At 47.0% G+C, this 12,289-nt stretch overlaps 1 protein-coding gene across 3 annotated transcripts in view; it reads left to right on the top strand.

Annotated features, from left to right (window-relative positions):
- Positions 1-3,406: 3,406 nt before the first annotated feature.
- Positions 3,407-12,289, top strand: part of CAMKK2 (calcium/calmodulin dependent protein kinase kinase 2) — a 47,516-nt gene continuing 38,633 nt past the window's right edge. The window contains exon 1 of one of the 3 annotated variants that reach the window (XM_074972809.1): positions 3,407-3,707. The gene's annotated coding sequence lies outside the window, so the exon portion shown is untranslated. The remainder of the gene's footprint in view (positions 3,708-12,289) is intronic. The other 2 variants (XM_074972808.1, XM_074972810.1) reach the window with 2 other exon arrangements.

Here is a 12,289-nt window from a genome sequence, read left to right as displayed (position 1 = left end):
ACTGCTTGAAAATAATTACAAATAAACTATGTTCTTCTGTTTAGAAAACTTTGTTTTTTGCTTGAAATGATTTGTGGAAAGTAGATGTTTGCACACTTCTCATTTTATTCTGTAAATAAGTAGTCGTCTTTTGTAGTCACAAAATAGGAATCAGATTTTTAAAGAAAATGCCTGTGTTGATCACAGATTTAACGCTAGGACCAAAACTAAGAGGTATTGGCAGGAAAGGGTGTGTATGGGGTGAGGGGTAGTGATGCAAGAAATTCCTGTTGTAACTAATGAGATTTACACGCTGGTAAATGCAAACAGTATGGAGATATTAGAATAGAAATTACAGACAAAGGTTCTTTCTGCTAACTTAAAATAACTGACATTTTCTTTGAATGTAGAATTACATTTAAAATGTGTCTTTGAGTTTAATCTGTCTGCAGGTTTCTAGAGATATTTCTAATATTTCTAGAGATATTAGCAGAAGGGAAAGAAATAGAATCCTATTGATGCAGGACCTTTGTCCCACTGCTTGCCCTCTCTATTGTGCTAGACAGACACATATATGTGCAAAGAATAGTAGGAAAAAGTAAAACATAGTAGATTCATTTTGGTGCAGTGAGGGAACCTATATCCACTTAAACAAGAGTTTTTATTGCAGATGCATTAATGAATGTGTTTCATGGGCACTGGTGTATGTGCACTTTACTCACTCCAATTTCTGTATCGATAAATGAGGACAACGGCTAACTTAGGGCTCAATTCACCTATCGTTGGATCCATCCTTAGAAGAAAACTTTTTAATTTTAAATGTTACTATACTGTGGGATTTCATATGCTTAGATTGGGTGAGTGGGTGTGGTATTTATAGATACACACACATTGGGGGGCAGTCTGAGTCCAGGGGATAGAGATTCAGGAAATCTGAGTCCTATTCTTGGCCTGTGGGGTAAGTAGTTTCACGTCACTGTGCCTCCGTAGGATACTTTTTGCTCCTGTAAAGCACTTTGAGATCTACAGATGAAAAGTGCTAAATTAAGGGGTAGTTATTGTTAACTGGTGCAAACAAGATGAAAACTAAATCTACTGACTTCAGTGGAGTTACTGTGATTTATTTGGTATAGATGAGATTTTAAGGGAGGCTGAATAAGTGTAGCTTAGTATTGCTTTAAACCTTTCTTTAGTTTACATCATGCTGTGGATGTTGGCAGATAACTCAGTGTTTCAACTCTAAAACAGTAGCTGCATTTGAGATCTCAGTGAAAAGCGACTCTGGTTCCACGCAGGAAGCTTTATAAGGACACCATTTTAAATAAAACCAGTGTTTTTTGGCCATTATTCAACCCCTCTGATGGGAAAGCACTTGAACTTCAATCCATAATCCTGTGAAATAGTCGACTCTAGAACACCTCCTAGCACTTATATTACAGTTGTAGGTCTGTCCAGCTTCTATAATGATAAAGGTTTCTTGTCAAAATAATAAATCTCTGTCATATAGTTAATATTGATCTGGAAAATGGACTGATGTTGAAGTGTAGAATCTTGAAGTGATGCCTTTGAAGAGGTCTGAAAGCAAAACAGAAGGTGTGAGGCGATGCTGTGTTCGCTCCGTGTGAGGGGTGCGTCTCTGAAGCTTGCCTGCTTTTCTCACTTTGTGAGATGGTCCAGTTAATCTGATCTCTACAGTTTGAAAACAAAGTTACTAGGGTGTTAAATAGGAGTGGGTTTGGCAAGAAAGACGTCATTGTTAGAACTAACAAAGCAGGGGATCTCACTGCAAAGGTTGGTACTAGATTTGGCAATGACATGCAGATGTAGGCAAGGAGAGGAATTAAGTTTATGAACTGCTATGCTCTCTTTTTCTCATAATTTAAAGAGAGGATGGTTGCTTTAACATTTCTGCTGCATTTTATAGCTCCTTGGATCCAATCTTGAAGTGCTTCACAATCATTTTAATCAAGTTTTCCTCAGAACACCTTTCAAGAGAGGTAGGCAAGATATTGGTAGGGCCAAAACTTGACACACTCTGTTTGCAAAGTAGTTGTAATCCTGGATGGGAGCTGGAGTGCGGTGGGGCATTTAAAACCTATTTCAGTAATGGGCAGGATGGTAAAGCATTTGTCCCTCACATTTTCTGTGTTTATATTTTGTGATGTACAGTATGGTGTAATATGCTTTGAAGTAGATTGCGATCTTTATCTTTTCATATGGACAGTGCCAGTTGCTGCCAAACACTGAGAGTCTGTCCCATAAAGTAGTGGCTGTAAGTGTGTGTACATTTTGCTGAAGATTTCACTGTTACACTTCCAGGACTAGTTTTACAATGTGTAGGGCCCCAAGTTGCTTCGTACTGTACTCGTGTAGGGGGCGGAAATCTGGATGTGAACTATCTGCGGCAGTCTTGCTGCTGCAGGGGGGAATGAGGTTGACTCATGAGCTGTATAATCTGCAGCTAGAGAATAGAGGCTGAAAATGGCCCCTTCTTTGCTTGTGCTTAAAGTTGTTTAGGATCAAGAAGTGGAGATGGAAAAGACTTACACTACTGGGGTCACATCAGCAACTAGTGAACCTCTCCTCCCCCTCTCTCACACACCTACTCACGCAAAGTTTTTTTAAAGAAAACTCCTTAAACACAGTTTTTGCTTTGTTGACCTCAAACAGGAATTCTCTCATAGCCTGATGGGTCACTGTGGCCAGACCTAAGCAGTGTTCAGAAACCATGCTGTACCCTAGCTCTGTATATAGTCTAGAGCTTCATTGTTTAAACATGGCTTGGTCTTGTCTTTGTTGGCTGCCTACTCTTGTTAGAACCTGGTTTGGCCAAAACATAAGTACAGGTTGAAATCCTGGCCTTACTGAGTGAATGGCAAAACTCCCATGCACTTCAGTAGGCCAGGATTTCACCCACTTTTTTTTTAAAATTGATTAGCCTGTGCATACAGAATCCCGGATGAACTTTATCTGCTTGCATGGGATGGACTTACACCCCCTTTTTAAAGGGGACATTACATTGGCCCTGAAGCTAGGGCTGAGAATTCCAGAGACTTGGGTTCTGGTCTCCATTCTGCCCCTGGTTTACTGTGTGCCTTTGGGGGAAGTTACTTCTGTGTTTCCTCATCATCAAAATGAAGATTATTATATTTTCCTTTGTAAAATTGTGTGGGCTCCCTGGAGGAAAAGCTGGACTAATTTCTAAGTATCATTTTGATTGTTAAACTGATCAAACAGGCTGAACAAAATTTATCCTTAGCCAAAAGGCCAGGGAAGAAGTTATTCCCCGGAAATGGCTTTTCTAAATGGTGAACAATGAGGGATCTGCAAGGAAACCGAGGGAGACAGGCACACTCAAGCACGCGAGGATATAACAGAGAGCGCGTGTCTTGAGTGCCGCCCCTGTTTTCCATTCCCTGCTGGCATCTGCCGCTGTCTCTACAGCTTGAGAGCAAAATTGAAAGCAAAAAGGCGCTGGGAGAGACCAGCCTGCAGGCTGCACATCTGGGCCAGTCAGCGAAGCTCTGGCTTTGCAGCGGCCAATAACGAGGGTGCTGGTGAAATCTGACTCTCTCCTTCTGGGCCGGAAAATCTCCCAGTCGCAGCCAATCGAGGTGCCGCTGGCAGCAGCTGGGGGAAGAGCTGCTGCGCCGGGGGAAGGTGGGGATCGCAGCGCAATGGAGACCCAGAAGAAGCGGGCTGGGGCTGCGCCCGGGAGCGCTTGCTAGGTAAGCAGGGGCTCCGGGGGGACGCGGGCATGCAGCTCGCTCCTGTTCCCGTGGAGGGAGCCAGGCACCGGAGACCGGCGGCAGCGTTTTCCGCTGGTCGGTGGGTGGAGGGGCTTAATTCTTGCTCTGCCCCGCAATTGGGAGTGCGCTCCGGGCGGGGTGCGGGCGCAGGGAGGGGATGGATGGAGTGAGCGGGTTTTGCATCCAGTGTCTGGCTGGCAGGGCAGGCCTGGGCCAGCCCAGAGAAGGGGAGTCGCTTTGCCCTGGGGAAGGGAGGGGACGCCGCCCGGGCGGTGTTCCCCGGTATCTCCGGGCTGGATGGTGCTGCATCCTTGGCTAGTGCAGAGGGCGGACCCCAAAGTACCAGAGGGGGACAAAGCGAGGCCTGGGATTGGCTGGCGGGGCGATGCTGGGTGGAAGGGGAGCTGCAGCTCGGTGGAGGGGATGGGGCTGTGAAGGGTGGCTGAGCTGATGGCTCTGTGTTGTGTGGTAAGGTGGTTCCCTGTAGTGACGTGATGCAGGGACCATGCTGGGAGGGAAACGAATAAGATACTGGGGGCGGCGGGGGTGGGGACACCCACAAAGGACATGGGATGGGAGACTCTGCACTGCCTCTGTAACTGGCCTCGCTTCGTTTGGCTCTAGTGGCGGGTGCTTGTCGCTCAGCTGAGGCTGGGGGCTGAGAGGTGAGCTGTGATCCCCTCCAGCTCCCTGGGCCTGGGCATGCTGCGCGGACGGGGCGCCCACGTGCAGAACCCAGCAGCTGTTGCCATATAGGAATATGCACCCCTGAGTTAGCTTAGTCCGCATGCCCTTAGGGGGAGCCTAGCTTGGATCTGCCCTCTTTCAAATATGTATGTGGGTGGGGGCTTATTCCTCATCCTCCCTCCCCCCCCCCCCCCGTCAAGCCCTGTCCTCTCAAACACCCGTGATAGTGATGGCTGGGAAGAAATCAAATCCCCGGCCCCCCACTTCATTAGCTGAAAGTCGAGTGGCCTCTTCCCCACCCTGCCAAAAAACCCAAACCAACTAAACAGCAACACACAACCCCACAGCAGCCAGACTGACAGGCTCTTCAGACCCTAGGGGCTAAGGAACTTGCAGCACCTGTTCCCATCCCCAGCACGCACACAACCATTTTTGCATTTTTCTTGGGTTGGGGAAAAAGGAAACTAGTTTTCACTTCTGTTTCTACTCGGGTGTCTGGGTTTTTATGCACTAGCCTAACGTGCCAATGTTTGGGTGGCAAACTCTGATGAGGGAGGGTTAGTTAAGAAAATGTTTCTGTTGGAGTAAAGCCCCCCCCCCCCCCCCGCGTTCTTCCCATTGGATCTAGGTTTGACAAAGACTCTTTTTTTTTTTTTTTTTTTTTTTTAAATAACCATTTTCATCCTAAGAAAATGTAAAGTTGGGGCCAGTTTTGACCTGGTGTGGTGTCTCTCTAAATGGAGATGTGGGAGCTGCAAGAACATCAGTCTTTTAACTCTCGGGGCAGTAGCAATCAGTTTATAAACTGATTATTTGTGTTTGTATGTTCTGGGAATAGGAACGATACAAATAATTCCAGAGCCGAAGTGGCCACCATTAAATTGGTCTCCCCTATAGCTTTCTTTTAAAAATAGACCCACTGCTGTAGGCCTGTGTTCACCCTTTTTTTAGGATTGTTCCAGATTTTGTCATGAGTTTAACAAACAGGTGCAATATGCTAATGTTTTAAGTTAGTAGCAATCGCCCCCTCCCTTGTTCTAGGTTTCCCTGCAGCTCCATATGTGTCTGAAGCAGCCGTGTTTAGTAAACCCTTTAACAGTCAGGTTTCCCTCTAGCCTCCCACCCTAGCTCCTATTTGTTTCATTGTGCATTGCATCCTGATTTCTGGCTCTGGCCACTTTTACGGCCACTGGGGCCTTCTTGTTGATCTGACTTGTATCTCCTATAGCAGGGGCGGGCAAATTTTTTGGCCTGAGGGCCACATCAGGTTTCCAAAATTGTATGGAGGGCCGGTTAGGGAAGGCTGTGTCTCCCCAAGCAGCCAGGCATGGCCCAGCCCTCGCCTCCTAGTCCTATCTGACACCCTCCACCCTCCCACCCCCGCTTCTCGACCCCCTGACCATCCCTGGACCCCCGCCCTCTGACCGCCCTGACCATCGCCCCCAAACTCCCCTGCCCTCTATCCAACCCCCCCTTACCACGCTGCCTGGAGCACTGGTGGCTGGCGGTGATACAGCTGCGCTGCCCAGAGCACCGGGTCAAGCCAGGCTCTGCAACTGTGCTGCCAGGCCGCCCAGTGCAGCGTGCTGAGGCTGCGGGGGAGGGTGAACAGCAGGGGAGGGGCCGGGGACTAGCCTCCCGGGCCAGGCAGGAGGGTCCCGTGGGCCGTAGTTTGCCCACCTCTGTCCTATAGTCTACTACTGACACAACTCCCTGCACTCTCCCGGGGCATCAGAATGTCTCCGCATCTCCCACAGTTTCACTCTGGTGGTGGAGCTGGGGGAGGATTGAAAACTTCTTGTGCCTTCAAGCGGTTGCTCTGATTCTTTTTCCCAATAGTTTTTTTTTTTTTTTTCTTCTGCACGTAGAGCAGCCAGCACATTTACTCTCCCTCAGGATACCATTGGACGTTCTCGGTCCAGAATGAGGAGAGTGTTTGGTATTTATCTCAGCTGAGATGACATTACGTGTACTTCCTCCTCCTCCTGTCTGCTCTGTGCGTGTCTGCTGTGTAGCAGTGTACTTATCTATATTTGTTTTGATTAAATTAATGGGCCTATTCTCCCCTTATTGCAAGTTCAGATCACTTGTGGCTATCAATGGCCAAGTCTTCCTAGTTTACCTAAGTGATTTCACTCTCCACCAAACAAAATGCCCTTTTCTATAATGTTATGACCTGAACCTGAAATAACAATACCTAGTTCTTGTACAGTGATATTTATCCATAGATCTCAAAGCTTGGAGGTTAGTATCATTATTCCCATTTTACAGCTGGGGAAACTGAGGCACAGGTCTCAGTCCAGGGCTCTAGCCACACGGTTTGTTACCCTTTCTATAAAGCACTATCTGAGGGAACTGCATAGAGTGTGCTTCTCATTTTCCCTTTAGTAATACTCAGAGACTGTCGAGATTTCTTGATAAATACTGTCTTGAGCATGTTTGCGTTTTAGCATGAGGATTTATTTTAATTCTCTCATTCTGTAATTTTCAGAATATTTCTCTCTCTAATGCAACTTATCCTTTGTAAAGCCTTCAAAAATCCTCTGGAAAGCACTGTGTAGACTCACAGCATCATTTTTATTGTTTATCTCAAAATAATTTGATCGTTAATAAGTATGAGCAGAGTTGAGAAGAATGGTCCAGTGATTAGATCTCTAGTCTGGGGTGTGGGGCGCCAGGGTTCAGCTTCCTGTTCCGTCACAGACTTCCTGTCTTTAGTCTCTCAGTGCCTCAGTTCCCCATCTGTAAAGTGGGGGGAAATAGCACTGCCTTGCCTCACAAGAGTGCTATGAGGAGAAATACATGAAAGACTGAGGCACTAAGCTATGGTCATGTGGGCGCTATGTAAGTACCTGAAAGACTTAGATTGTTTGGATCAGAAGGAAAGACCATTTCAGATTAAATCTGAAAAGAAATGGAGTCAGTGAGGTTGAGAGATACAGAACGACATGAGCTGCAGAGGAGAAGGCTTTCATGCCATCAGTGGCCAACAGTAAAGGGACTTGCTGCATGCTGATACTCAAGAGTAGTAGAAGCAGTGACAGGAGAAGAGAGAGAGCAAAATCCTTAGAAGGTTTTAAAGAGGGAGCCATTGAAGCAAATCCTGAGGCCAGTGGGGAGTTATGGAGGCATTGTGTACAAGGAGGCTGGCAACTGCAGACCGTGCACACAGTTTGGAGAGCTGGAAACTGGCTAGAGACGTGGGACTTCTCATAGTGAAGGCAAGAGGAGATGAAGGCATGGATGAGGATTGGTTCAGAAGTGATACACAGGCAGCATTGAGGAGGGGATGATGGGCAACTTGCTGATGTGGGAGGAGGAAGAAGAGAGTTTAGGGTCATGGATGACTACAGTTAAAGGCAAAGGGGAAATGTGAGTTGAGGAGGGGGAAGATGGAGGAGTTACACATTTACTGAAAGTGAGAGAGTTATCTGAAGGAAACAGAGGCAAAACCACAATCTTCCTTGCTTAAGACACCCAGAGAGAGGTCAGGGAGGTACCAGTAATGCTGTAAACGTATACATGGTATTGAGCATCACCATCATAAAAATGGCAGCAAAAGAGCAAAGTAAACAGCTGAGCCTCTGACTGTGTGGCCCTCCTTAGAAGAGGGGTCTAAGCAGAGCATGAGCCATCACCAGAGATGGGGCCTAATCTGAGCTGCACAGGTATACATCCAGAGTAATTCCACTGGCTTCAGCAGAATCCTCCTGGGTTTATGCTAGTGTAACAGAGATCTGAATCTGGTGCCATGAGTGGTTAGAAAGGAGGAGCTTTATGATCCGAGGGAGCCAGAGATGATCCTAAGGGATGGAGTGGCTAGCTGGATTTGGGGCTGCACTGAGTTCAAAGAGAATTAAGACCGATATTGAGCTATCATCAGCCAGAAGAAGGAGGCTGCTAACTCCACAGAGAGGGGCTTCTGTGCTACGACTAAAACAAAACCAGACTTAAGTTCAGTGGAGTTTGATGAGATCAGTAACTTGGAGGCTTTGCCAAGCCCCTGTTCAATGGTTTGTACTGTAATACACTCCCAGAGGCTTGAAAACACCTGTCTTTGGATTTCATTTATTTCACAGTTCTTGCTGGATTTACCTTTACTGCATTTCATCTGCAGTATTGTACAAATGCTGCTCAGTACAGTACAAGGTCCGGTCAATTTCACAGTTCAGGAGAGCAGTGAGCAAGCAAACTGGTTCCCTTTCCTTGGGATCTCTGTGGGCAGGGATTTGCAATAACCGCTGAAAGCCATCCAGCAAATACTTAGCTGAGACTCATGAACTGATATAGGAGCAGGAGCCCTATCCTATGGCTGTGATTAGGCTTCGGATTTAAGGCATCCAAGAAAGCTTAAGTAAAGCAATAGTCTCCATGGATGTGTGAATAGTAAATTTAGTGCTGGTCAAAGGTGCTAATTAACTGCTTTGGAGAGTGGTTTTCTCTAGCCACAGAGCATGGTGGGAGAGCAGCACTGTCTGTGACCTGGAGAGATCTCTTTCAAGGGGGGAAATGGGAGAGAAGGCAGGTCATTCTCTAGGGTCCAGTAAGTCCTTGGCTTCTCTGCTGGGGCTACCAGCAAGGGGGCCAATTAGTACAATTTTTTCTGGTAGTTCTGGTGGTGATGCCCCCAGTCTACCAGGAGCTGAACAGAGACCCACCAAACTCATTTAATATTGGACCACTTCAGCTCTGAGGGCAGGGATTGTCTCTTTTCTTTGCTTGTACAGTGCCTTGCACAATGGGGCCCCAATACGGATTTGAGGTCTTTGAGCACTACCATAATATACTTACTTTTCCTCCCAACCTGGCCTGCAGTTAGTCAGTCAGTGTCCTAGAAGTGAAAAGGCTGCCTGTCCTTCTAGGTTTCTATTCCCTCGCCATAAATGCCTGAAAGGAATATGGTATGTAGGTTTAAAAATAAAGCCCATTTGTAACCAAATAACTTAAGTATCTTGCCAAGCAATATCAATCCAAGGGAACGCAACTTTCATTAGATGGTTAAAGCATTTTGGGGGATCGGGGCTTTGCTTTCAGCTCAATTCTGCGTAATGACTTTTAAGTGGAGTTCACAAAGCAGTTCAGTGCATCTCCCATTATCTAACTAGCAGGGAGAGCTTATTAAAAATGAAACCTGGGAGGATTCCTCTTGGCTAGGTGTGAGTGGAGGGAGCTAACATATTATTGAGTGATACATGTACACATGCATTCAAGCATTGTTCTTGTCTGGAAAATCCCAATAATTGGTGCTTTTAGTCGTCAGATGCTGCCGACACAAAGTTCCCTGGCGTCTTTTCTCCTTCACCTGACAGGCGATCAGACCAATGCAGAGGAGTTATTTTGGGGAGGTGGGGATCGGTTTGGGGGTTTTGTGTTTTGTTTGTTTTCCAGACCCTTTCGGTTTTATGGTGGCAAAGTGCTGCAATTGCTAAACTCGAGCTGGCTGCTGCTCTATTTACCATGCATTTTAAAAAATTAAATAACGATCAGATTTCAAAATTCTTTCGGTACATTCATCAAGTCAGCTCACTAGGAGGTGGGAGGCTTGATCTATTTCTCATATACTTTGCTGCTGTGAACTCCATTGTTGGAATTTGACCAAGACACTAGAGCTAATGCGAATGGGAGCTAAGGAGGCTGAGTACCTCACGTAACACACCACCCAGGCCCTAATTTAGCAAAGCGCTTAAGCATGGGCCTAATTTTAAGCATGTGAGTAGTCTCATTGAAGTCAATGGGACTGTTGATATGCTTAAAGTTAAGTACGTGCTTAAGTGCTTTGCTGATCTGAGGTCTTAGTGCGTGCAGGAAATAGCTGTATCCTCCAAACTATCTGCAAATGCTTCACAGTACTGCATTCCTACGTTCACCAAGATAAGGGCTGTGGTTTTCCTCCCAGCAGTGGCTCTTACATTTCTTATCAAGATTCTTGAAGTTCTTGTAAAATGTCATTTTTGACTCCTCTGGGAATCCCCCAGAGTTATGCAAACTCCTAGCTGAGCACCTGCATTGATTTTCACACTCTTGTCGTTTTTTCTGTTGGATGGGCAAGGCAGAGGGAAGTAGCCCTATAACTCACCAAACAGTTAACAAAGATTATTAGCATTCACCCCTCACTGGTGGATCGAGCCTCATGGGGGCCCACTGGTCCCAACGATGGGCTCATAAGTGGAGGCAGGACTAGAACAAAACTGAACACCCTTGCCCCGCCCCCTCCTCTGAGGCCCCACTCCTGCTCACTCTGTCCCTCTTCCCTCTGTCACTCTCTCTCCCCATCCTCACTCACTCGCTCATTTTCACTGGGCTGGCTCAGGGGGTTGGGGTGCGGGAGGGGATGAGGGCTCCAGCTGGGGGTGCAGGCTCTGAGGTGGGTCTGAGGATGAGATGTTTTGGGTGCAGGAGGTTGCTGCAGGCAGGGATCGAGTGGGTCGGAGGGCAGGAGGAGGATCAGGGCTGGGGCAGGGAGTTGGGGTGCAGGCTCCAGGCAGCGCTTACTCCAGGCAGCTCCTGGAAGCAGTGGCATGTCCCCCCTCCAGCTCCTACATGGAGGTATAGCCAGGTGGCTGTGTGTGGTGTGCACTGCATCATCTGCAGGCACCACCCTCGCAGCTTCCATTGGCCGCGGTTCCCGGCCAATGGGAGCTGCAGAGCTGGCACTTGGGGCGGGGATAGCGTATAGAACCCCCTGGCTGCCCCTACGCCTAGGAGCCAGAGAGGGGACATGCTGCTGCTTCCAGGAGCCATGCAGAGCTGGGCAGGTAGGGAGCCTGTCTTAGCCCCGCTGCACCGCTGACCAGACTTTTAACGGCCCGGTCAGCAGTGCTCTCTGGAGCTGCCAGGGTCCCTTTTCAACCAGGCATTCTGGTCGAAAACCAGACACCTGACTACCCTAGGCAGGACTCAGTTGGCCTCTGGCATTTTTATCACCGTGTTATCAAACTGTTCTGAGTTGCACCAATGTAAGTGCAATGGTGGGAGATTTCTATCAAAAAATCTAATGTAGATATAGTCTTTGTGTACAAAAGCTGCTAGCGTGTTTCCATCAAGGTTTTCGTTAGCCTGTAGGAAAAGGTGGCATGTGATCAGTGCCACCATTATTACAAATTGTATTTTTGTCATCTTGTTCTTGGAAGTTATGAGAGCCCCTTTGATCACAAAAAGTGAAATGATGACTGTTCTTTGTCTAGCAAAAATGTGGCAACTGATCTCCATTGTTCTCTGGTTAACTTTTAACCAGGATGCAGAAAAAAATAGTACATTGTTTGCTATTAGATTAGTCAAGACATAACAAGGCAAACGCCTATTCAGGTGGGGGGAGGGAGGGAACCAGGGAGTCCAAAAGTGAGCTTGGATCTGTCTTCAGTCATTCTTTGCATCTTTTTGGTGTTTGTACAGTCCCTAGCACAATGGTATCCTGGTCAATTCCTAGGCTCTGAGGTGTTAACACAGTGCAAATAATAGATTATCCTTATTTAACAGATGGGGAATTGGGGCACAGAGAAGTGAAGTGACTTGCCCAAGGTCACACAGGAAGTCCTTGGCAGTGTTAGCAGTGGAACCCAGCTCTCCTTAGACCCAGTCCTTAGGTTTAGCCCCAAGATCGTCCATTTCCCTCTCCCTACCCCCCAAACTGGGGAAGTATTAGCCATTGCAGCACACATTGTATGCTAGCTCATACCGTTTTCAGAAATGACTCCAATGGGCTGGCCCCGGGGGATATGCTAATGACTGACTTTCTTAATTCTGGTTCCCGGATGATGAGATATGATACTATTTGCGTTACTATGAACTAGAGTTAGTCTGACTCAGTTTTTTGGTTTTCTTTAAGTCAATTTATTGCTGTTAAAAGATGCTAGATTAACAGCTCTGGAGCCTGT

This window comes from Natator depressus, chromosome 15 (assembly GCF_965152275.1).
Source record: "Natator depressus isolate rNatDep1 chromosome 15, rNatDep2.hap1, whole genome shotgun sequence".
In the NCBI taxonomy this organism is placed as follows: Eukaryota; Metazoa; Chordata; order Testudines; family Cheloniidae; genus Natator; species Natator depressus.
This window is presented reverse-complemented; position numbering and strand designations above follow the sequence as displayed.